This window comes from Mus caroli, unplaced genomic scaffold (genome assembly GCF_978045245.1).
Source record: "Mus caroli unplaced genomic scaffold, Mus_caroli_1 scaffold_3, whole genome shotgun sequence".
Taxonomy (NCBI): Eukaryota; Metazoa; Chordata; class Mammalia; order Rodentia; family Muridae; genus Mus; species Mus caroli.
Window position 1 is genome coordinate 61,584,440 of NW_028227258.1, and position 27,524 is coordinate 61,611,963.

The 27,524-nt window shown below is 40.1% G+C and overlaps 1 pseudogene; it reads left to right on the forward strand.

Moving 5' to 3' along the window:
- Positions 1 to 6,728: 6,728 nt before the first annotated feature.
- LOC110291890 (catechol O-methyltransferase domain-containing protein 1 pseudogene) lies at positions 6,729 to 7,309 on the forward strand (annotated as a pseudogene).
- The last annotated feature ends 20,215 nt before the right edge of the window (positions 7,310 to 27,524 follow it).

Sequence of the window (27,524 nt, forward strand, 5' to 3'; positions counted from 1 at the left end):
AATCAAACAGGTAGAAGTCCTTACAGAAAAACAGGAAAACACATCCAAACAGATGATGGAAATGAACAAAACCATACTAGACCTAAAAAGGGAAGTAGACACAATAAAGAAAACCCAAAATGAGGCAACACTGGAGATAGAAACCCTAGGAAAGAAATCTGGAACCATAGATACGAGCATCAGCAACAGAATACAAGAGATGGAAGAGAGAATCTCAGGTGCAGAAGATTCCATATAGAACATCGGCACAACAATCAAGGAAAATGTAAAATGCAAAAAGATCCTAACTCAAAACATCCAAGAAATACAGGACACAATGAGAAGACCAAACCTACGGATAATAGGAGTGGATGAGAATGAAGATTTTCAACTCAAAGGACCAGCAACCATCTTCAACAAAATTATAGAAGAAAACTTCCCAAATCTAAAGAAAGAGATGCCCATGAACATACAAGAAGCCTACAGAACTCCAAATAGACTGGACCAGAAAAGAAATACCTCCCGACACATTATAATCAGAACAACAAATGCTCTAAACAAAGATAGAATACTAAAAGCAGTAAGAGAAAAAGGCCAAGTAACATATAAAGGCAAGCCTATCAGAATTACACCAGATTTTTCACCAGAGACTATGAAAGCCAGAAGATCCTGGAAGGATGTTATACAGACACTAAAAGAACACAAATTCCAGCCCAGGCTACTATACCCAGCCAAACTCTCAATTAACATAGATGGAGAAACCAAAGTATTCCACGACAAAACCTAATTCACACATTATCTCTCCACGAATCCAGCCCTTCAAAGGATAATAACAGATAAAAACCAATACAAGGACAGGAACCATGCCCTAGAAACAACAAGAAGGTAATCCCTCATCAAACCTAAAAGAAGACAGCCACAAGAACAAAATGACAACTTTAACAACAAAAATAACAGGAAACAACAATTACTTTTCCTTAATATCTCTTAATATCAATGGACTCAACTCCCCGATAAAAAGACATAGACTAACAAACTGGCTACACAAACAAGACCCAACATTTTGCTGCTTACAGGAAACTCATCTCAGAGAAAAGGATAGACACTACCTCAGAATGAAAGGCTGGAAAACAATTTTCCAAGCAAATGGCATGAAGAAACAAGCTGGAGTAGCCATTCTAATATCTGATAAGATTGACTTCCAACCCAAAGTCATTAAAAAAGACAGGGAGGGACACTTCATACTCATCAAAGGTAAAATCCTCCAAGAGGAACTATCAATCCTGAATATCTATGCTCCAAATACAAAGGCAGCCACATTCATTAAAGAAACTTTAGTAAAGCTCAAAGCACACATTGCACCTCATACAATAATAGTGGGAGACTTCAACACACCACTTTCACCAATGGACAGATCATGGAAACAGAAACTAAACAGGGACACAGTGAAACTAAGAGAAATTATGAATCAAATGGATCTGGCAGATATCTACAGAACATTCTATCCTAAAACAAAAGGATATAACTTCTTCTCAGCACCTCATGGTACCTTCTCCAAAATTGACCACATAATTGGTCACAAAGCAGGCCTCAACAGATACAAAAATATTGAAATTGTCCCATGCATCCTATCAGATTACCATGGACTAAGGCTGATCTTCAATAACAAAATAAATAATAGAAAGCCAACCTTCACGTGGAAACTGAACAACACTCTTCTCAATGATACCTTGGTCAAGGAAGGAATAAAGAAAGAAATTAAGGAATTTTTAGAGTTCAATGAAAATGAAGCCACAACATACCCAAACTTATGGGACGCAATGAAAGCATTTCTAAGAGGAAAACTCATAGCTCTGAGTGCCTCCAAAAGGAAACTAGAGAGAGCACACATTAGCAGCTTGACAACACACCTAAAAGCACTAGAACAAAAGGAAGCAAATTCACCCAAGAGGAGTAGACGGCAGGAAATAATCAAACTCAGGGGTGAAATCAACCAAGTGGAAACAAGAAAAACTATTCAAAGAATCAACCAATCAAGGAGCTGGTTCTTTGAGAAAATCAACAAGATAGATAAACCCTTAGCCAGACTCACTAGAGGGCACAGGGAAAGCATCCTAATTAACAAAATCAGAAATGAAAAAGGAGACATAACAACAGATCCTGAAGACATCCAAAACACCATGAGATCCTTCTACCAAAGGCTATACTCAACAAAACTGGAGAACCTGGATGAAATGGAGAAGTTCCTAGACAGATACCAGGTACCAAAGTTGAATCAAGATCAGGTTAATGATCTAAACAGCCCTATATCCCCCAAAGAAATAGAAGCAGTCATTAATAGTCTCCAAACTAAAAAAAGCCCAGGACCAGATGGGTTTAGTGCAGAGTTCTATCAGACCTTCAAAGAAGATCTAATCCCAGTTCTTCACAAACTATTCCACAAAATAGAAACAGAAGGTACTCTACCCAACTCATTCTATGAAGCCACAATTACTCTGATACCTAAACCACAAAAAGACCCAACAAAGATAGAAAACTTCAGACCAATATCCCTTATGAATATTGATGCAAAAATCCTCAATAAAGTTCTTGCTAACCGAATCCAAGAACACATCAAAACAATCATCCATCCTGACCAAGTAGGTTTCATCCCAGGGATGCAGGGATGGTTCAATATACGGAAATCCATCAACGTAATCCAGTATATAAACAAACTCAAAGACAAAAACCACATGGTCATCTCGTTAGATGCGGAAAAAGCATTTGACAAGATCCAACACCCATTCATGATAAAAGTCTTGGAAAGATCAGGAATTCAAGGCCCATACCTAAACATGATAAAAGCAATCTACAGCAAACCAGTAGCCAACATCAAAGTAAATGGTGAGAAGCTTGAAGCAATCCCTCTAAAATCAGGGACTAGACAAGGCTGTCCACTTTCTCCATACCTATTCAACATTGTACTTGAAGTCCTAGCCAGAGCAATTCGACAACAAAAGGAGATCAAAGGGATACAAATTGGAAAAGATGAAGTCAAAAAATCACTTTTTGCAGATGATATGATAGTATATATAAGTGACCCTAAAAATTCCACCAGAGAACTCCTAAGCCTGATAAACAGCTTCGGTGAAGTAGCTGGATATAAAATTAACTCAAACAAATCAATGGCCTTTCTCTACACAAAGAATAAACAGGCTGAGAAAGAAATTAGGGAAACAACACCCTTCTCAATAGTCACAAATAATATAAAATATCTTGGCGTGACTCTAACTAAGGAAGTGAAAGATCTGTATAATAAAAACTTCAAGTCTCTGAAGAAAGAAATTATAGAAGATCTCAGAAGATGGAAAGATCTCCCATGCTCATGGATTGGCAGGATCAACATTGTAAAAATGGCTATCTTGCCAAAAGCAATCTACAGATTCAATGCAATCCCCATCAAAATTCCAAATCAATTCTTCAACGAATTAGAAAGTGCAGTCTGCAAATTCATCTGGAATAACAAAAAACCTAGGATAGCAAAAACTCTTCTCAAGGATAAAAGAACCTCTGGTGGAATCACCATGCCGGACCTAAAGCTCTACTACAGAGCAATTGTGATAAAAACTGCATGGTACTGGTATAGTGACAGACAAATAGACCAATGGAATAGAATTGAAGACCCAGAAATGAACCCACACACCTATGGTCACTTGATCTTCGACAAGGGAGCTAAAAACATCCAGTGGAAGAAAGACAGCATTTTCAACAAATGGTGCTGGCACAACTGGTTGTTAACATGTAGAAGAATGCGAATCGATCCATTCCTATCTCCTTGTACTAAGGTCAAGTCTAAGTGGATCAAGGAACTTCACATAAAACCAGAGACACTGAAACTTATAGAGGAGAAAGTGGGGAAAAGCCTTGAAGATATGGGCACAGGGGAAAAATTCCTGAATAGAACAGTAATGGCTTGTGCTGTAAGATCGAGAATTGACAAGTGGGACCTCATGAAACTACAAAGCTTCTGCAAGGCTAAAGACACCATCAATAAGACAAAAAAACCACCAACAGATTGGGAAAGGATCTTCACCTATCCTAAATCAGATAAGGGACTAATATCCAATATATATAAAGAACTCAAGAAGGTGGACTCCAGAAAATCAAATAACCCCATTAAAAAATGGGGCTCAGAACTGAACAAAGAATTCTCACCTGAGGAATACCGAATGGCAGAGAAACACCTGAAAAAATGTTCAACATCCTTAATCATCAGGGAAATGCAAATCAAAACAACCCTGAGATTCCACCTCACACCAGTCAGAATGGCTAAGATCAAAAATTCAGGTGACAGCAGATGCTGGCGAGGATGTGGAGAAAGAGGAACACTCCTCCATTGTTGGTGGGATTGCAAGCTTGTACAACCACTCTGGAAATCAGTCTGGCGGTTCCTCAGAAAATTGGACATAGTACTACCGGAGGATCCAGCAATACCTCTCCTGGGCATATATCCAGAAGATGTCCCAACTGGTAAAAAGGACACATGCTCCACTATGTTCATAGCAGCCCTATTTATAATAGGCAGAAGCTGGAAAGAACCCAGATGTCCCTCAACAGAGGAATGGATACAGAAATTATGGTACATTTACACAATGGAGTACTACTCAGCTATTAAAAAGAATGAATTTATGAAATTCCTAGCCAAATGGATGGACCTGGAGGGCATCATCTTGAGTGAAGTAACACAATCACAAAAGAACTCACACAATATGTATTCACTGATAAGTGGATATTAGCCCAAAACTTAGGATACCCAAGATATAAGATACAATTTACTAAACGCATGAAACTCAAGAAGAATGAAGACCAAAGTGTGGACACTGTGCCCCTTCTTAGAATTGGGAACAAAACACCCAGGGAAGGAGTTACAGAGACAAAGTTCGTAGCTGTGATGAAAGGATGGACCATTTAGAGACTGCTGTATCCAGGGATCCACCCCATAATTAGCTTCCAAACGCTGACACCATTGCATACACTAGCAAGATTTTGCTGAAAGGACCCAAATATAGCTGTCTCTTGTGAGATGATGCCGGGGCCTAGCAAACACAGGAGTGGATGTTCACAGTCAGCTATTGGATGTATCACAGGGCTCCCAATGGAGAAGCTAGAGAAAGTACCCAAGGAGCTAAAGGGATCTGCAACCCTATTGTTGGAACAACATGATGTACTAACCAGAACCCCGGAGCTCTTGTCTCTAGCTGCATATGTATCGAAAGATGGCCTAGTCGGCCATCAATGGAAAGAGAGGCCCATTGGTCTTGCAAACTTTTTATGCCCCAATATAGGGGAATGCCAGGGCCAAAAGAATGGGAATGGGTGGGTAGGGAAGGGGGGGCGCTATGGGGGACTTTTGGGATAGCATTGGAAATGTAATTGAGGAAAATATGTAATAAAAATATTAAAAATCAAAAAAAAAGAATTTGTAAAAATATAAAAAAAAAAAAAAAAAAAGAAAATGGCCTAGTTGGTCATCAGTGGAAAGAGAGGCTCATTAGTCGTGCAAACTTTATATGCCTCAGTACAGGGGAATGACAGGGCCAAGAAGTGGGAGTGGATGGGTGGGGGAGCATGTGTGGGACTTTTGGGATAGCATTGGAAATGTAAATGAAATAAATACCCAATTAAAAAAATGTTCTCTATTAAAAAAAAAAGATTTTCTGGTTCAGGAACTTTGCCATTTTGAAAAATCAGGGCATGCTACATTTATAAATTAATTTGGGGAAGGCCTGCAGCTGCACAGGAAGGTGAGCTCCTCCCCGTGAACCTCGTCCACTTCATCTGTTGGTTGTGTGCCTTTCCAATGGCAGTTAAAAGTCTCGCCATCATTGGGAAGAGAGGCCCCTTGGTCTTGCAAACTTTATATGCCCCAGTACAGAAAAACACCAGGGCCAAGAAGTGGGAGTGTGTGGGTAGGGGAGCAGGGTTGGGGGATGGTATAGGGTAATTTCGAGATAGCATTTGAAATGTAAATGAAGAAAATATCTAATAAAAAAGTGGAAAAAAAAAGCAGAAAAAAAATTTCCCACTTCTTGGTCATTTTGTTTCCACTTATAGAATTAAGGCCTTCAATAATTTCTTCTAATCAATGTGTGTGTGTGTGTGTGTGTGTGTGTGTGTGGTGTGTGTGTGTGTGTGTGTGTGAGAGAGAGAGAGAGAGAGAGAGAGAGAGAGAGAGAGAGAGAGAGAGATATTCTGTTTTCTACTAATTTCATAGTCACCAAGCATATGCCTCAGATCACTTCTGTTTACTCTAAGGCTCTTCCAGGTTTTCATATCTCAATCTGGTGTGAGGTCAGGGAAGTCTTTGCTGCTGGGAAGACAAGAAGGAAGTGTGACCAATGAATGAGAGGGTGTAGGAACATGTCATTGGCCTCTACTTACAACATTTTAGTAGAACACATGTGCATCTAGGAAGACATGACTAAAGGATAGGAGGACACACCAGAGTGGGTACCTGATTGACCAGAATCCAAAGGGGTTTGTGTATGAAGATAAAACAAAAGGTGGTCGATTCTGGGTAGGACAAGGAAAGAGAGCTGTATACACATATAACATGTATATGTACATATATGTATGTGCATATTCACACACATTTAAATTCACATTTTATATATCAAATACTTACTTTTTTACATGGTTAAAAAGTTGACGAAACACAATGAAAAAAAAATAAATTAAAAAAAAAACAAAACTCTCCACTAACCTGCACCATGGCCGAGCCAGTCCCTCGGCTATCTATCCCTGCAGTGCTGGCCCTGGACTGACTGCGCTGGGCACTGCCTTAGCTACTGGTCTCTTGCTGGGGAACCGGTGGCCTCCGTGGGGGGTCCAGGCAGCAATGGCGCTTGCTGCTACCTGAGGACAATCCCCTGTGGCAGTATCTGCTGAGCTGCTTCATGAGGGTGCTGAGGAGCCTGTGATTGCTGACCCTGGAGCAGCTGCGGGGGGATTCCATGATGATCTGTGAACAGGCCCAGCGCCTGGCCAACCTGGCGCAGCTCATCAAGGCCAAGAAAGCTCTGGATCTGGGTACTTTCACGGGCTACTCGATCCTGGCCCTAGCCTTGGCACATCCCGAGGCGTGACCTGAGAGGTTCATGCAGAGCCCCGGAAGCTGGGACAGCCTCTGTGGAAGCAGGCAGAAGTGGAGCAGAAGATGGACCTTTGGCTACAGCCCGCCCTGCAGACATTGGATGAGCTCCTGGCGGAAGGCCAGGCCAGGGGAACTGTGCCTCCTACTACAGAGCAGAGGGAGCTCTGTCTGCAGCTCCTAAACCCAGAAGTAAACTAGGAGTACTGGAACACAGGACCTTCTGAGCATACACCTCCAGTGCTCATTCGGTGGAGAGTTCCCTCCCTCCAGGAACACAGGCAGCTTTTCCAGTAAAGTGGTCTCCCTGTTCTCCCTGGTACCAAGGCTTATGGCTCTATCTGACCAGATAGTTTTAATAAATTATCCCAGCTGTAAAACAAAACAAAACAAAACAAAACAAACCCCAAAATCTCTCTTAATCAGAATCGACCATGCATAACACATTTCTTGGATACTCTTGTATATATCTTTTTTCTTTTCTTTTTAAAAAATTAATCACTTTATTCATTTACATTTCGAATGATATCCCCTTTCCCGGTGGAGTGGTCTCCACTCCCATCCCATCCCTCCTTGCCTTTATGAGGGTGCTCCTCCACCCACTCATCCACCTGCCTTACCACTCTAACATCCCCCTACACTGAGATATAAAGCCTCCACAGGACCAAGGGCCTCCCCGCCCATTGTCAGACAAGGCAATCCTCTGCTACATCTGGAGCCATGGATCCCTCCATGTATACTCTTTGTTTGGTGGTTTAGTTCCTGGGATCTCTGGGTAGTTCAGTTAGCTGATATTGTTTTCCTATGGGGTTACAATTCCCCTCAGATCCTTCAGTCCTTCTCCTAGCTCTTCCCTTGGGGTTCTCAGGCTCAGTCTAATGGTTGGCTGTGAGTATCTTCATCTGTATTGGTTAGGTGCTGGTAGAACCTCTCAGGGAACAGCCATACCACGGCTCCTGTCAGGGAACACTTCTTGGTATCAGCAATAGTGTAGGAGTTTGGTGTCTGTAGATGAGATGGATTCCTAGGTGGGACAGTCTCTGGGTGGCCTTTCCTTCTGTCTCTGTTCCATTTTTTGTCCCTGTCTTTTCTTTGGATAGGAGCATGACTGGGTTAAAATGTTTGAGATGCATGGTGGGTGGCCTTATTCTTCAACGGGGAGTCGCGCCTATCTACTGGAGGTGCTCTCTACAGGTTGTATCTCCTCTTCGCTGGGCATTTTGGCTAAAGTCATCACCATTGGGTCCTATGAGCCTCTCGCTTCCCTGGAGTCTGGGACTTTCTAGTGGCTACCCCTAGGTCCCCATTCCCCACTGCTGTGTGTTTCTATTCAGTTTCCTGAACCTCTGTACTTCTCTCCTGTATCTGGTTTATGACAAAACAAAGCAAAACAGAACAGAGTATACCATTCTAGTATCATAAGGCTACAGCAATGAGTCATCATAATTCCTTTAATTGGTCTGCTCCTTAAAGATGGAAGGGGCACTGAAGCCATGTCCAGATATTTGTTTTCACAAATGCTTTTTTGGTTCTTTTAAAAAATGTATTTATTCACTATGCACCCCAACCTCTCCAGGTGCCTCTTTCCCACAGTATCTCCCCATGCTCCACTCCCTTCCAATCCCCTTCGAGGCCCTCAATCTTTCCCACAACTCTTCCATAAGAGTCTTCAAACTCCATCAAATGTTCGGCTGTGGGTCCCTACATCTTTCAGAGTCAACTGCTGGGTGGAGCCTCTCAGAGGACAGCTATGTTAGACTCCGGTCTATAAGCATAACAACATCATTAATAGCATCAGGGATTGGTACTTGCCCATGGGATGGGTCTCTAATTGAGCCAGATATTGCTTGACCAATTCCTCAGTCTCTGCTCCATCCCCTGTCCCTGCATTTCTTGTAGACAGGATACATTCGAAGGTGAAAGTTTTGTGGGTGAGTTGGTGCCCCTATGGTTCCTCTTGGGTTCCGGCCTGGCTATAGGAGGTGGGCTATTCAGATTCCATATCCCCAATGCTGTGAGTGTTTCCCTTGTTCCACATTTTCACCAGCATGTGCCAACTTGAGTTAGCCAATGTGATGGCTGTATGATGGAATTTCAGAGTCATTTTGATTTTGATTTTCCTGATTACCAAGGACTTTGAACATTTTTAAAGTGCTTTTCAGCCATTCAATATTCCTCTATTGAGAACTGTTTAGCTCTGTACCCCACTTTTTTCTTTCTTTGTTTATTAGATATTTACTTTATTTACATTTCAAATGTTGTCCCCTTTCCTGATTTTCCCTCCAAAATTCCCCTATCCCCCCGCTCCCCCTGCTCACCATCCCATCCACACCTGCTTCCTGGCCCTGGCATTCCCCTACATTGGGGCATAGAGTCTTTACAGGACCAAGGTCCTCTCCTCCCACTGATGACCAACTAGGGCATCCTCTGCTACATATATGGCTGGAGCCATGAGTCCCACCATGTGTACTCATTAGTAACCCAATTTTTAATAGCATTATTTAGGTTGTCCGTGCCTAGTTTCTTTAGTTCTTTATACATTTTAGATATTATCCCTCTGTCAGATGTAGGGTTGGCATAGGATTCCCAATCTGTAGGCTGCTGTTTTGACCTACTATTAGTTTCCTTTGCCTTACAGAAGCTTTACAGTTTCACAAGGTCTCATTTATCATTTGTTGATCTTAGTGCCTGAGCCATTGGTATTCTTCAAAATTTGTCTCTTGTACCAATGACTTCAAAGCCATTCCCCACTTTCTGTTCTACTAGATTTAGTGTGTATGGTTTTGGAACTGAGGTTTTTGATCCACTTGGTCTTGAGTTTTGTTCAGTGTGATGAATACAAATCTATTTGCATTTGTCTACATCCAGACATACAGTTAGGCCAGCACCATTTGTTGAAGATGCTCTCCTTTTTCCATTGTATAATTTTGCTTTCTTTGTCAAATGTCCATAGGTGTAAGGTTTATTTCAGAGTCTTTTACTCTATTCCATTGATCCACTTGTCTGTTTCTATACCAATATCATGCATGTTTTATTACTATTGTTTTGTAGTATAGCTTGAAATCAGGGATAGTGATGCCTCCATAAATTCTTTTATTGTTCAGGTTTTTTTTTTTTTTAAGATATCCTGGGGATTTTTGTTTTTCCATATGAGACTGACAATTGTTCTTTCAAAATCTGTAAAGAATTGTGTTAGAATTTTGATGGGAATTTCATTCAGTCTGTAAATTGCTTTTGATAGGATGGCCATTTTCATTATATTAATCCTACTGACTCATGAGCATGGAAAATCTTTGCATCTTTTGATTACTTCTTGCTTTCTTTCTTTTTTTTAATTTTTAACATTTTTATTACATATTTTCCTCAATTACATTTCCAATGCTATCCCAAAAGTCCCCCATAGCGCCCCCCACTCCCCTACCCACCCATTCCCATTCTTTTGGCCCTGGCATTCCCCTATATTGGGGCATATAAAGTTTGCAAGTCCAATGGGCCTCTCTTTCCATTGATGGCCGACTAGGCCATCTTTCGATACATATGCAGCTAGAGACAAGAGCTCCGGGGTTCTGGTTAGTACATCATGTTGTTCCGACAATAGGGTTGCAGATCCCTTTAGCTCCTTGGGTACTTTCTCTAGCTTCTGCATAGGGAGCCCTGTGATACATCCAATAGCTGACTGTGAACATCCACTCCTGTGTTTGCTAGGCCCCGGCATCATCTCACAAGAGACAGCTATATTTGGGTCTTTTCAGCAAAATCTTGCTAGTGTATGCAATGGTGTCAGCGTTTAGAAGCTGCTTATGGGATGGATCCCTGGATATGGCAGTCTCTAAATGGTCCATCCTTTCATCACAGCTATGAACTTTGTCTCTGTAACTCCTTCCCTGGGTGTTTTGTTCCCAATTCTAAGAAGGGGAACAGTGTCCACACTTTGGTCTTCATTCTTCTTGAGTTTCATGCGTTTAGTAAATTGTATCTTATATCTTGGGTATCCTAAGTTTTGGGCTAATATCCACTTATCAGTGAATACATATTGTGTGAGTTCTTTTGTGATTGTGTTACTTCACTCAAGATGATGCCCTCCAGGTCCATCCATTTGGCTAGGAATTTCCTAAATTCATTCTTTTTAATAGCTGAGTAGTACTCCATTGTGTAAATGTACCATAATTTCTGTATCCATTCCTCTGTTGAGGGACATCTGGGTTCTTTCCAGCTTCTGGCTATTATAAATAGGGCTGCTATGAACATAGTGGAGCATGTGTCCTTTTTACCGGTTGGGACATCTTCTGGATATATGCCCAGGAGAGGTATTGCTGGATCCTCCGGTAGTACTATGTCCAATTTTCTGAGGAACCGCCAGACTGATTTCCAGAGTGGTTGTACAAGCTTGCAATCCCACCAACAATGGAGGAGTGTTCCTCTTTCTCCACATCCTCGCCAGCATCTGCTGTCACCTGAATTTTTGATCTTAGCCATTCTGACTGGTGTGAGGTGGAATCTCAGGGTTGTTTTGATTTGCATTTTCCTGATGATTAAGGATGTTGAACATTTTTTCAGGTGCTTCTCTGCCATTCGGTATTCCTCAGGTGAGAATTCTTTGTTCAGTTCTGAGCCCCATTTTTTAATGGGGTTATTTGACTTTCTGGAGTCCACCTTCTTGAGTTCTTTATATATAGTGGATATTAGTCCCTTATATGATTTAGGATAGGTGAAGATCCTTTCCCAATCTGTTGGTGGTTTTTTTGTCTTATTGATGGTGTCTTTAGCCTTGCAGAAGCTTTGCAGTTTCATGAGGTCCCACTTGTCAATTCTCGATCTTACAGCACAAGCCATTACTGTTCTATTCAAGAATTTTTCCCCTGTGCCCATATCTTCAAGGCTTTTCCCCACTTTCTCCTCTATAAGTTTCAGTGTCTCTGGTTTTATGTGAAGTTCCTTGATCCACTTAGACTTGACCTTTGTACAAGGAGATAGGAATGGATCGATTCACATTCTTCTACATGTTAACAACCAGTTGTGCCAGCACCATTTGTTGAAAATGCTGTCTTTCTTCTACTGGATGTTTTTAGCTCCCTTGTCGTCTTGCTTTCTTTCTTTAGTGAACTGAAGTTCTTGTCATATCAGTCTTTCACTTGATTGGTTCACGTTACATCAAGGTATTTTATATTATCTGTGGTTATTGTAAAGGGTATTGTTTCATTTCCCTCATTTCTTTCTTAGCCTGTTTTTATAAAGAAGGGATACTCATTTTCTAAATGTTAATTTTGTATACAGCTACTTTGCTGAAGTCATCTTTAGGAGTTCTCTGGGCATATGCCCAGGAGTGGTATAGCTGGGTTCTCAGATATTACTATGTCCAATTTTCTGAGGCACCACCAGACTGATGTCCAGAGTGGTTAAACCAGTTTGCAATCCCACCAGCAATGGAGGAGTGTTCCTCTTTCTCCACATCCTCTCCAGTATCTGTTGTCACCTAAGTTTTTTATATTAGCCATTCTGGTGTGAGGTAGACTCTCAGGGTTGTTTTGATATGCATTTCCCTGATGACTGAGGAGGTTGAACATTTCTTTAGGTGGCTGTGTCTTCATAGAGTGAGTTTGGCAGTGTTTTTTCTGTTTCTATTTTGTGGAATAGTTTGAAGAATATTGGTATTGGCTCTTCTTTGAAAGTCTGTAAGAAAACCATCTAGCCCTGAGTCCCCCTGTTTTGGTTGAGAGATTTCAATGACTGGTTCTATTTCTTTAGGGGTTATAGGGTGGTTTACATAGCTTAACTGATCTTGGTTTAACCTTGGTGAGTGGAATCTGTCTAGAAAATCATTAGTTTTGTTAAGATTTTCCAATATTGGTTTTAGAAGTGAGAACTAAGAGTTCTTTGAATTTCTTCATTGCTTGTTGTTATGTCTCCATTTTCATTTTTAATTTTGTTTATTTGGGTACTCTCGCTCTGTCTCTGTCTAGCTTGCTTATTTTCTCAAAGAATCAACTCTTGGTTTCATTGATTCTTTGTATTGTTTTGTTTTTAATTGATTGATTTCAGCCCTGATTTTGATTATTTCCTGCCTTCTAGTCCTCCTAGGTGTGTTTGCTTTTTTTTCTATAGCTTTCATGTATACTTTTAAATTGCTGGTATGAAAACTTCTAATTTCTTTATTGAGGCACTTAGTGCTATGGATTTCCTCTTAGCACTGCTTTCATTGTGTCCCTTAAATTTGGCTATGTTTTGCCCTCATTTTCATTGGATTCTAGAAAATCTTTAATTTATTTCTTTATTTCATTGAGTAGAGAGCTGCTCCGTTTGTTTCCATGAGTGTGTAAGCTTTCTGGTGTTTCTGTTGTTGAAGTCCAGCTTTCATTCATAGTTGTCTAATAAGGTACAAGGCATTATTTCAATTTTCTCATATCTGTTGAGGTTTGCTTTGTGACTGATCATATGGTCAATTTTCAAGAAGGATCTATGAGGTAATGAGAAGAAGGTATATTCTGTGTATGTCTGTTAGGTCCATTTGGTTCATAATGCTGGTTAGCTTCATTAATTTCCTGTGTAATTTTTGTCTGGATGACCTGTCAATTGGCGAGAGTGGAGTGTTGAAGTATCCCCCTATTAATGTATGGGGTTTGATGTGAGATTTAAGCTTTGGCAATGATTTTTTTTTCAAATGTGGCTCCCCGTGTTTTGGGGTACAGATATTCAGAGCATGAGGTGCTCTTCCCTGTCTCTTTTGATTAATTTTGGCTGAAAGCCTATTTTATTACATATTAGAGTGGCTACTCCAGCTTGCCTTTTGGGTCTGTTTGCTTAGAAAACTTTTTACAGACCTTTATTCTGAGTTAATATCTATCTTTATTGCTGAGATGTGTTTCTTGTATGCAGCAGAATGATGGATCCTGTTTTCCCATCCAATCTTTTAGCCTGTGTCTTTTTATTGGGAAATCGAGTCCACTGATGGTGAGAGATATTAATGACAAGTGACTTATTAATTTATGTTATTTTGATGTTGTTGTTGTTGGTTGCATATGTGTGTGTGTGTGTGTGTGTGTGTGCGTGTGCGCATGCATGCACTTCTCTTGTTTTTCTGCTATGGAATTACTTGTAGTTATCCTTGTTGGGTTGAAGTTTTCTTTTAGTATTTTCTGTAGTGCTGTATTCGTAGCCAGATATTTTTTTAAATTTGTATTTCTCATAAAATATATTGTTTTCTCCATCTATGATGATTGAGAGTTTTGCTGGATATAATAGTCTAGGTTGGCATCTTTGGTTTTTTAAAGACTACAAGATATCTGTCCAGGCACTTAGCTTGGAGTCTCTGTTGAGAAGTTGAGTATAATTTCAATTAAAAGTAAACATTTCACCCTAACACAGGGTTAACCCCTTTACCTTTATAAAACACTATTGACTTTGGGTCACATCTGCCTCCTCTCTATACAAAGCCAGCTCTTTGTCCTCTGGGACAAATACCCCTTTCCCTTCTACCTTGTCCTTTATCTCCTCTCTGTCTCTTATTTTCTGCTCTTTGTCCCTATGAGAAAAACCTCCTTTGTGCAGAGTACTTGATCTGGTGGGGGTGGGGGTGGGGGTGGGGGTGGGGGTGGGTGGTGGTGGTGGTGTCCTGATCCCATTCTAATTTTTTCACATACAAATTGGAAATGAAGAAGTCAAAGTATCTTTATATGCAGATGATCTAATAATAAACATAGGTGGCTCTAAATATTCTACCAGGGAACTCTTATATCTGATGAACATTTCCAGCAAAGTAGTTGCATACAATTTAAAAAAAAATTATTAGATATTTTCTTCATTTGCATTTCAAATGCTATCCCAAAAGTCCCCTATACTGTCCCCCAACCCTGCTCCCCTACCCACTCACTCCCACTTCTTAGCCCTGGCATTCACCTGTCCTGGGGCATATAAAGTTTGCAAGACCAAGGGGCCTTTCTTCCCAATGATGGCTGACTAGGCCATCTTCTGATACATATGCAGCTAGAGACATGAGCTCTGGGGGTACTGATTAGTTCATATTGTTGTTCCATCTATAGGGTTGCAGACCCCTTTAGCTCCTTGGGTAATTTCTCTAACTCCTCCTTGAATACAAATTTAATTCATAAAAATCAATATCCCTTTCATATAGATAAATAACATATGGACTGAGAAAGAAGAGTGCCTTTCATAATAGCTTTGAATAATATAAAATATCTTGGAATGCTCTAACAAAACAAATGAAAGACTTGTACGATGAAAAAAACCTCAAGTCTTTGAAGAAAATACAAATGAAGATATCAGAAATGATTCAGGCTGATACTAGGACACAAACTGGCAGCAGGGTCCCACTGCCAAGGAAAACATCCACACAACTTCTACAGTGCTGCGTGCATGGAGCCTTCGCCTCTTATGGTCTAGTCTCTTTCATGTGAGAAGATACCAAATGAGGAACCTAGACACCAACACAGCCACAAATCCTTTGACCTACAAACTGTTCTGCCTGCAAGATGTGCTGGGGCAATGGTGGCACAGAACTTGTGGAAGTGATCAACCAATGTCTCATTTAACTTGAGGACCACAACAAAACTGGGAGCCTATGTCTGACATTGTTTGGAACTGGAGACCTAGTGTAGAATCAGATATGACTGGCCTAAAAAAAAAAGCAACAAAATGATTCCTAAAGACATTCTGCTATACTCATATATTGATGTCTTGTCCAGTCACCATCAGAGAGGCTTCCTCTGGCAGAACAGGAGAGCAGGCACAGCCAAACATTATAATGAGAGATAGTCTACATTGGAGGTCTCCATAGGGTATCTCCTTTTGGAGCGCAGGGAATCCTTGGAAGATAGCATGGGAAGATCACAAGAGTCAGAGTGGATGGAGGAGGGGACTAGGAGAACATGGCTTAGAGAATCAACCAAGCAGGGCTCATAGGGCCTCAAGAGACTGAAGCAGCAAGCATGGGGGGGTGGGGTGGTCCACATGGGTTTGTAAAAGGTTCTCTGTGTATATGTGGTGACTGTTAGCTTGGTGTTTTTGTGGGACTCCCAACTTTGGGATGGAGTGTGTCCCTGACTCTTGCTTGCTCTTGGGACTCTTTTCCTACTATTAGGTTGCCTTATTCAACTTCAATATGATGGCTTTTGCCTTTTTATTTTGTATCTCCATTTGTCCTGTTTGGCTGCCATCCCTTTGAGACCTGTTTTTTTCTGAAAGGAGATGGAGATGGAGTAGATCTCGGGAGCAGGGAAGTTACAGGGAGCTGGAAGAGTGGAAGGAGGGGAAATTGTGGTCCAGATGTATTGTATGAGAGAAGAATTAAAAAAAAAAAATCAAATTCAGGAACTTGCACTATATTTGGTTTATTACTGAGCTACATCCCAAACCAATTCTTGAATTTGATTCTTGTCCATTTGCATCTTGTTATTCAAGACAACAGCATTATTTAATGGAAAAAAATCTCTCCCATTAAAGAGGCAAACCTGATGTCCTTTTAATCCTGAGGTGTTTCTAGATGGGAGAATAAGACCATCTCGAGTCAATTCTGAGCATGCCTTCTAATCTTTTAGATGGCTGTCCTCCCAGCTTTGTGCACCTCTACTAGTTGACCCCTACAAGTCTGTTAAGGATATTGAGGTTGACAATTGTCAGGAGATTCTGGAATTCTCAGCACTTGCCTTTTGTATCTTCTTCTCTAGAACATCAGTCTGTGGTCTTTACCAATCTTAGACCTTCAGTCCTCATCTTCTCTGCATAGTGAGACACTGAGCTAGTTGGCTTCCCTTTCTCCAAGGTATAGCCTGGACATTTGCAAGGCTGGGAAATCCTAGGCTCCTGTTATTTGTGTCTGGTCTCCCAGGGATTGTGGTCCTTTGTCATCTGATGTTCAAAAATCAATGTTTGTCTACGTTTTAGAGCTATGATAAACAGCATCGTAAATGTAATCCTTTTTATTTCTCATGCATTTCTCTAAGTCCTATATTCCCTATATTTGAATAATACATCTGGAATTTATTTTTGATGAGAGAAATATAGTTTTATTTTTCCCCCTTCAAGGCCAGAAAGTTCCCCAACACCATTCTTTGAATTCTTCAATCTTTACCCAGTTTGATATGTCACCTTCATGATAAGCCAAAACTTGATAGGCATTTGAATCTGTTTCTGAACTATTATGCTGCATGTATTTTTAATTTTTATTGAATATCAAACCTTATCACTTATTGAAGTTTCAAAATATACTGCACTATCTTATGAGAGATTGTCTTTTTATTTCTTTCTATTTTATTTAGAGATTTCCTGCATAGCCTGTTATTTTTGAAAAAGCTTTAATATCATTTTCAAATTCTTAAATACTATTTTGGGGGCAGGATTATTTTAAATGTAGAGAACTGACAAATTTGGAAGTGGCAGAGAAAAGAGCAGGAAAATACAAGTTAAACAGCTTTAGTATTTGTTGTAAAATGAGAGACAATGACAGAACCTAGGATGAAGAGGATGGAGATGAGATAGACCAAGGGCTCATGATCAACGAATGGTATATCAGATCCCCAGTAGATCTCTGTAGGAAATGCAGACTTAACCGAGCATCACAGGAGTAATGATGAATGGTAGTCAGTGGACATTTGTACTTTCATGGTGTCTTCTGAAAACAAAACATACGACAAAGGAACAGTAGTGTCTGTCACTACCCAGTTTTTATTTTATTTTTTTTTAATTTTTAATATTTTTTTTGATTTTTAATATTTTTATTACATATTTTCCTCAATTACATTTCCAATGCTATCCCAAAAGTCCCCCATAGCGCCCCCCACTTCCCTACCCACCCATTCCCATTCTTTTGGCCCTGGCATTCCCCTGTATTGGGGCATATAAAGTTTGCAAGTCCAATGGGCCTCTCTTTCCAGTGATGGCCGACTAGGCCATCTTTCGATACATATGCAGCTAGAGACAAGAGCTCCGGGGTACTGGTTAGTTCATCATGTTGTTCCAACTATAGGGTTGCAGATCCCTTTAGCTCCTTGGGTACTTTCTCTAGCTTCTCCATTGGGAGCCCTGTGATACATCCAATAGCTGACTGTGAGCATCCACTCCTGTGTTTGCTAGGCCCCTGCATAGTCTCACAAGAGACAGCTATATTAGGGTCCTTTCAGCAAAATCTTGCTAGTGTATGCAATTGTGTCCGCGTTTAGAAGCTGATTGATTATGGGATGGATCCCTGGATACGGCAGTCTCTAAATGGTCCATCCTTTCATCACAGCTCCAAATTTTGTCTCTGTAACTCCTTCCATGGGTGTTTTGTTCCCAATTCTAAGAAGGGGCACAGTGTCCACATTTTGCTCTTCATTCTTCTTGAGTTTCATGCGTTTAGCAAATTACTACCCAGTTTTTAAGTGTTACATACACAGTGCCATGTATATGACCAGCCCAGGCTTGGCACTGACTGAATAGGGGAGAATAAATTGATTTCTTTTTTCTTTGAAAATTTTTATTAGATATCTTCTTTATTTACAAATCAAATGTTATCCCCTTTCCTAGTTTCCCCTCCAAAAATTCCTCTATTCCCTTCCCCCTACCCCTGCTCCCCAACTTACCCACTCCTGCTTCCTGGACCTGGCATTCCCCTATACTGGGGTATAGAACCTTCACAGGACCAAGGGCCTCTCCTCCCATTGATGACCAACTAGGCCATCCTCTGCTACATATGCAACTAGAGCCATGAGTCCCACCATGTATTGTCTTTGATTGGTGGTTTAGTCCCAGGGAGCTCTGGGAGTACTAGTTAGTTCATATTGTTGTTCTTTCTTTGGGACTGCAAACCCCTTCAGCTCCTTGGGTACTTCCTCTAGCTACTTCATTGGGGACCCTGTGCTTCATTCAATGGATGACTGTGAGTATCCACTTCTGTATTTGTCAGGCACTGGCAGAGCATTTCAGGAGACAGCTTTATCAGGCTCCTGTCAGCAAGCTCTTGCTCTTGTTAGCATCTGAAATAGTGTCTGAGTTTGGTGGTTATTCATGGGATGGATCCCCAGGTGAGGCAGCTTCTGGATGGTCCTTCCTTCAGTCTCTGCTCCAGACTTTGTCTCTGTAACTCCTTCCATGAGCATTTGTTTCCCCTTCTAAGAAGGATCTAAGTATCTACCCTTTGGTCTTCCTTCTTCTTGAGTTTCATGTGTTTTGCAAATTTTATCTTGGGTATTCTGCGCTTCTGGGCTAATATCCACTTATCAGTGAGTGCATATCATCTGTGTTCTTTTGTGATTGAGTTACCTCACTTAGGATGATATTCTCCAGATCCCCTCATTTGTCTAAGAATTTCATAAATTAATTGTTTTTAATAGATGAGTAGTACTCCATTGTGTAAATGTACCACATTTTCTGTATCCATTCCTCTGTTGAGGGACATCTGGATTCTTTCCAATTTCTGGCTATTATAAATAAGGCTGCTATGAACATAGTGGAGTTCACTTCTTGAGTTTTTTATATTTATTGGATATTAGCCCCCTATCAGATTTAGGATTGTTAAAGAACCCAATTTCCCAATCTGTTGGTAGCCTTTTTGTCTTATCAACAGTGTCCTTTTCCTTACAGAAACTGGAATTTTATGAGGTCCTATTTGTTGATTCTTGATCTTACAGCACAAGCCATTATTTTTCTGTTCAGGAATTTCCCCCATGTGCCCATATCTTTGAGGCTCTTCCCCATTTTCTCTCTATAAGTTTAAGTGTCTCTGGTTTTATGTGGAGTTCCGTTATCCATTTAGACTTGAGCTTTGTACAAGGAGATAAGAATGGATCAATTCACATTCTTCTACATGCTAACTGCCATTTGAGCCAGCACCATTTGTTGAAAATGCTGTCTTTTTTTCCACTGGATGGTTTTAGCTCCTTTGTCAAAGATCAAGTGACTATAGGTGTGTGGGTTAATTTCAGGGACTTCAATTCTATTCCATTGATCTACCTGTCTGTCACTGTATGTACCAGTACCATGCAGGTATTTTTTTTTTTCTTCCACAATTGCTCTGTAGTACAGCTTGAGGTCAGGGATGGTGATTCCACCAGAAGTTCTTTTATTGTTGAGAATAGTTTTTGCTATCCTAGGTTTCTTGTTATTCCAGATAAATTTGCAAATTGCCCTTTCTAGCTCAGTGAAGGATTGAGTTGGAATTTTGATGGGGATTGCATTGAATATGTAGATTGCTCTTTGCCAGATAGCCATTTTTACTATATTAATCCTGCCAATCCATGAACATTTTCAGAGATCTTCGTCAATTTCTTTCTTCAGAGACTTGAAGTTCTTATTATACAGATCTTTCACTTGCTTAGCTAGAGTCACATCAAGGTATTTTATATTATTTGTGACTATTATGAAGGGTGTCGTTTCCCCAATTTATTTCTCAGCCTGTTTATCCTTTGTGTAGAGAAAGGCCTCTAATTTGTTTGAGTTCATTTTACATCCAGCTACTTCACTGAAGTTGTTTATCAGGTTTATGAGTTCTTTGGTGGAATTTTTGGGGTCATATATGTATGCTATCATATCACCTGCAACTAGTAATATTTGACTTCTTCAATTCCAATTTGTATCCCTTTTATCTCCTTTTGTTGTCTAATTGCTCTGGTTAGGTCTTCAAGTACTATATTGAATAGGAAGGGAGAAAGTGGGCAGCCTTGTCTAGTGCCTGATTTTAGTGGGAGTGCTTCAAGTTTCTCTCCATTTAGTTTGATCTTGGCTACTTGTTTGCTGTAGATTGCTTTTATCATGTTTAGGTATGGGCCTTGAATCCCTGATCTTTCCAAGACTTTTATCATGAATGAGTGTTGGATTTTGTCAAATGCTTTCTCAGCATCTAATGTGATAATCATGTGGCTTTTGTCTTTGAGGTTGTTTATATATATAGTGGATTACGTTGATAGATTTCTGTATATTGAACCATCCCTGGGATGAAACCTACTTGATCATGATGGATGATCATTTTGATGTGTTCTTGGATTTGGTTTGTGAGAACTTTTTGTTTTTTGTTTTGTTTGTTTGTTTGTTTTTCGAGAGAGGGTTTCTCTGTGTAGCCCAGGTTGTCCTTGAACTCACTCTGTAGACTAGGCTGGCCTCGAACTCAGAAATCCACCAGCCTCTAGTTTGTGAGAATTTTATTGAATATTTTGGCATCAATAATCCTAAGGGAAATTGGTCTGAAGTTCTCTTTCTTTGTTAGGTCTTTGTGTGGCTTAGGCATCAGAGTAATTGTGGCTTCATAGAACAAATAGGGTAGAGTTTCTGTTATCTTTATTTAGTGCATTTGTTGTTGTGATTTTTGTGTGTCAGGAGGAATTTCTTTTCTGGTCCTGTCTATTTGGAGTTCTGTAGGCTTCTTGTATGTTCATGGGCATCTCTCTCTTTAAGTTAGGGAATTTTCTTCTGTAATTTTGTTGAAGATATTTACTGGTCCTTTAAATTGAAAATCTTCATTCCTATCTATACCTATTATCCTTAGGTTTGGTCTTTTCATTGTGTCCTGGAATTCCTGGATGTTTTGAGTTAGGATCTTTTTTTTTAATTTTTAATATTTTTATTACATATTTTCCTCAATTACATTTCCAATGTTATCCCAAAAGTCCCCCATAGCGCCCCCCACTTCCCTACCCACCCATTCCCATTCTTTTGGCCCTGGCATTCCCCTATATTGGGGCATATAAAGTTTGCAAGTCCAATGGGCCTCTCTTTCCAGTGATGGCCGACTAGACCATCTTTCGATACATATGCAGCTAGAGACAAGAGCTCCGGGGTTCTGGTTAGTACATCATGTTGTTCCAACAATAGGGTTGCAGATCCCTTTAGCTCCTTGGGTACTTTCTCTAGCTTCTCCATTGGGAGCCCTGTGATACATCCAATAGCTGACTGTGAACATCCACTCCTGTGTTTGCTAGGCCCCAGCATCGTCTCACAAGAGACAGCTATATTTGGGTCCTTTCAGCAAAAACTTGCTAGTGTATGCAATGGTGTCAGCGTTTAGAAGCTGCTTATGGGATGGATCCCTGGATACGGCAGTCTCTAAATGGTCCATCCTTTCATCACAGCTCCAAATTTTGTCTCTGTAACTCCTTCCCTGGGTGTTTTGTTCCCAATTCTAAGAAGGGGCACAGTGTCCACACTTTGGTCTTCATTCTTCTTGAGTTTCATGCGTTTAGCAAATTGGATCTCATATCTTGGGTATCCTAAGTTTTGGGCTAATATCCACTTATCAGTGAATACATATTGTGTGAGTTCTTTTGTGATTGTGTTACTTCACTCAAGATGATGCCCTCCAGGTCCATCCATTTGGCTAGGAATTTCATAAATTCATTCTTTTTATTTATTTTATTTTTTTTTGATTTTTAATATTTTTATTACATATTTTCCTCAATTACATTTCCAATGCTATCCCAAAAGTCCCCCATAGCGCCCCCCACTTCCCTACACACCCATTCCCATTCTTTTGGCCCTGGCATTCCCCTATATTGGGGCATATAAAATTTGCAAGTCCAATGGGCCTCTCTTTCCATTGATGGCCCACTAGGCCATCTTTCGATACATATGCAGCTAGACACAAGAGCTCCGGGGTTCTGGTTAGTACATCATGTTGTTCCAACAATAGGGTTGAAGATCCCTTTAGCTCCTTGGGTACTTTCTCTAGCTTCTCCATTGGGAGCCCTGTGATACATCCAATAGCTGACTGTGAACATCCACTCCTGTGTTTGCTAGGCCCCGGCATCATCTCAAAAGAGACAGCTATATTTGGGTCCTTTCAGCAAAATCTTGCTAGTGTATGCAATGGTGTCAGCGTTTAGAAGCTGATTATGGGACGGATCCCTGGATACAGCAGTCTCTAAATGGTCCATCCTTTCATCACAGCTACGAACTTTGTCTCTGTAACTCCTTCCCTGGGTGTTTTGTTCCCAATTCTAAGAAGGGGAACAGTGTCCACACTTTGGTCTTCATTCTTCTTGAGTTTCATGCGTTTATCAAATTGTATCTTATATCTTGGGTATTCTAAGTTTTGGGCTAATATCCACTTATCAATGAATACATATTGTGTGAGTTCTTTTGTGATTGTGTTACTTCACTCAAGATGATGCCCTCCAGGTCCATCCATTTGGCTAGGAATTTCATAAATTCATTCTTTTTAATAGCTGAGTAGTACTCCATTGTGTAAATGTACCATAATTTCTGTATCCATTCCTCTGTTGAGGGACATCTGGGTTCTTTCCAGCTTCTGGCTATTATAAATAGGGCTGCTATGAACATAGTGGAGCATGTGTCCTTTTTACCGGTTGGGACATCTTCTGGATATATGCCCAGGAGAGGTATTGCTGGATCCTCCGGTAGTACTATGTCCAATTTTCTGAGGAACCGCCAGACTGATTTCCAGAGTGGTTGTACAAGCTTGCAATCCCACCAACAATGGAGGAGTGTTCCTCTTTCTCCACATCCTCGCCAGCATCTGCTGTCACCTGAATTTTTGATCTTAACCATTCTGACTGGTGTGAGGTGGAATCTCAGGGTTGTTTTGATTTGCATTTCCCTGATGATTAAGGATGTTGAACATTTTTTCAGGTGTTTCTCTGCCATTCGGTATTCCTCAGATGAGAATTCTTTGTTCAGTTCTGAGCCCCATTTTTTAATGGGGTTATTTGACTTTCTGGAGTCCACCTTCTTGAGTTCTTTATATATATTGGATATTAGTCCCTTATCTGATTTAGGATAGGTGAAGATCCTTTCCCAATCTGTTGGTGGTTTTTTTGTCTTATTGATGGTGTCTTTAGCCTTGCAGAAGCTTTGCAGTTTCATGAGGTCCCACTTGTCAATTCTCGATCTTACAGCACAAGCCATTACTGTTCTATTCAAGAATTTTTCCCCTGTGCCCATATCTTCAAGGCTTTCCCCCACTTTCTCCTCTATAAGTTTCAGTGTCTCTGGTTTTATGTGAAGTTCCTTGATCCACTTAGACTTGACCTTAGTACAAGGATATAGGAATGGATCAATTCGCATTCTTCTACATGTTAACAACCAGTTGTGCCAGCACCATTTGTTGAAAATGCTGTCTTTCTTCCACTGGATGTTTTTAGCTCCCTTGTCGAAGATCAAGTGACCATAGGTGTGTGGGTTCATTTCTGGGTCTTCAATTCTATTCCATTGGTCTATTTGTCTGTCACTATACCAGTACCATGCAGTTTTTATCACAATTGCTCTGTAGTAAAGCTTTAGGTCCGGCATGGTGATTCCACCAGAGGTTCTTTTATCCTTGAGAAGAGTTTTTGCTATCCTAGGTTTTTTGTTATTCCAGATGAATTTGCAGATTGCACTTTCTAATTCGTTGAAGAATTGATTTGGAATTTTGATGGGGATTGCATTGAATCTGTAGATTGCTTTTGGCAAGATAGCCATTTTTACAATGTTGATCCTGCCAATCCATGAGCATGGGAGATCTTTCCATCTTCTGAGATCTTCTATAATTTCTTTCTTCAGAGACTTGAAGTTTTTATTATACAGATCTTTCACTTCCTTAGTTAGAGTCACGCCAAGATATTTTATATTATTTGTGACTATTGAGAAGGGTGTTGTTTCCCTAATTTCTTTCTCAGCCTGTTTATTCTTTGTGTAGAGAAAGGCCATTGATTTGTTTGAGTTAATTTTATATCCAGCTACTTCACCGAAGCTGTTTATCAGGCTTAGGAGTTCTCTGGTGGAATTTTTAGGGTCACTTATATATACTATCATATCATCTGCAAAAAGTGATATTTTGACTTCATCTTTTCCAATTTGTATCCCTTTGATCTCCTTTTGTTGTCGAATTGCTCTGGCTAGGACTTCAAGTACAATGTTGAATAGGTATGGAGAAAGTGGACAGCCTTGTCTAGTCCCTGATTTTAGAGGGATTGCTTCAAGCTTCTCACCATTTACTTTGATGTTGGCTACTGGTTTGCTGTAGATTGCTTTTATCATGTTTAGGTATGGGCCTTGAATTCCTGATCTTTCCAAGACTTTTATCATGAATGGGTGTTGGATCTTGTCAAATGCTTTTTCCGCATCTAACGAGATGACCATGTGGTTTTTGTCTTTGAGTTTGTTTATATACTGGATTACGTTGATGGATTTCCGTATATTGAACCATCCCTGCATCCCTGGGATGAAACCTACTTGGTCAGGATGGATGATTGTTTTGATGTGTTCTTGGAATCGGTTAGCAAGAACTTTATTGAGGATTTTTGCATCAATATTCATAAGGGATATTGGTCTGAAGTTTTCTATCTTTGTTGGGTCTTTTTGTGGTTTAGGTATCAGAGTAATTGTGGCTTCATAGAATGAGTTGGGTAGAGTACATTCTGTTTCTATTTTGTGGAATAGTTTGTGAAGAACTGGGATTAGATCTTCTTTGAAGGTCTGATAGAACTCTGCACTAAACCCATCTGGTCCTGGGCTTTTTTTAGTTGGGAGACTATTAATGACTGCTTCTATTTCTTTGGGGGATATAGGGCTGTTTAGATCATTAACCTGATCTTGATTCAACTTTGGTACCTGGTATCTGTCTAGGAACTTCTCCATTTCATCCAGGTTCTCCAGTTTTGTTGAGTATAGCCTTTGGTAGAAGGATCTGATGGTGTTTTGGATGTCTTCAGGATCTGTTGTTATGTCTCCTTTTTCATTTCTGATTTTGTTAATTAGGATGCTTTCCCTGTGCCCTCTAGTGAGTCTGGCTAAGGGTTTATCTATCTTGTTGATTTTCTCAAAGAACCAGCTCCTTGATTGGTTGATTCTTTGAATAGTTCTTCTTGTTTCCACTTGGTTGATTTCGCCCCTGAGTTTGATTATTTCCTGCCGTCTACTCCTCTTGGGTGAATTTGCTTCCTTTTGTTCTAGTGCTTTTAGGTATGTTGTCAAGCTGCTAATGTGTGCTCTCTCTAGTTTCCTTTTGGAGGCACTCAGAGCTATGAGTTTTCCTCTTAGAAATGCTTTCATTGCATCCCATAAGTTTGGGTATGTTGTGGCTTCATTTTCATTGAACTCTAAAAAGTCCTTAATTTCTTTTTTTATTCCTTCCTTGACAAAGGTATCATTGAGAAGAGTGTTGTTCAGTTTCCACGTGAAGGTTGGCTTTCTATTATTTATTTTGTTATTGAAGATCAGCCTTAGTCCATGGTGATCTGATAGGATGCATGGGACAATTTCAATATTTTTGTATCTTTTGAGGCCTGTTTTCTGACCAATTATGTGGTCAATTTTGGAGAAAGTACCATGAGGTGCTGAGAAGAAGGTATATCCTTTTGTTTTAGGATAGAATGTTCTGTAGATATCTGCCAGATCCATTTGATTCATAACTTCTGTTAGTTTCACTGTGTCCCTGTTTAGTTTCTGTTTCCATGATCTGTCCATTGGTGAAAGTGGTGTGTTGAAGTCTCCCACTATTATTGTATGAGGTGCAATGTGTGCTTTGAGATTTACTAAAGTTTCTTTAATGAATGTGGCTGCCTTTGTATTTGGAGCATAGATATTCAGGATTGATAGTTCCTCTTGGAGGATTTTACCTTTGATGAGTATGAAGTGTCCCTCCCTGTCTTTTTTAATGACTTTGGGTTGGAAGTCAATCTTATCAGATATTAGAATGGCTACTCCAGCTTGTTTCTTCATACCATTTGCTTGGAAAATTGTTTTCCAGCCTTTCATTCTGAGGTAGTGTCTATCTTTTTCTCTGAGATGAGTTTCCTGTAAGCAGCAAAATGTTGGGTCTTGTTTGTGTAGCCAGTTTGTTAGTCTATGTCTTTTTATCGGGGAGTTGAGTCCATTGATATTAAGAGATATTAAGGAAAAGTAATTGTTGTTTCCTGTTATTTTTGTTGTTAAAGTTGGCATTCTGTTCTTGTGGCTGTCTTCTTTTAGGTTTGTTGAGGGATTACCTTCTTGTAGTTTCTAGGGCATGGTTCCTGTCCTTGTATTGGTTTTTTCTGTTATTATCCTTTGAAGGGCTGGATTCGTGGAGAGATAATGTGTGAATTTGGTTTTATCGTGGAATACTTTGGTTTCTCCATCTATGTTAATTGAGAGTTTGGCTGGGTATAGTAGCCTGGGCTGGAATTTGTGTTCTTTTAGTGTCTGTATAACATCTGTCCAGGATCTTCTGGCTTTCATAGTCTCTGGTGAAAAATCTGGTGTAATTCTGATAGGCTTGCCTTTATATGTTACTTGGCCTTTTTCTCTTACTGCTTTTAGTATTCTATCTTTATTTAGAGCATTTGTTGTTCTGATTATTATGTGTCGGGAGGTATTTCTTTTCTGGTCCAGTCTATTTGGAGTTCTGTAGGCTTCTTGTATGTTCATGGGCATCTCTTTCTTTAGATTTGGGAAGTTTTCTTCTATAATTTTGTTGAAGATGTTTGCTGGTCCTTTGAGTTGAAAATCTTCATTC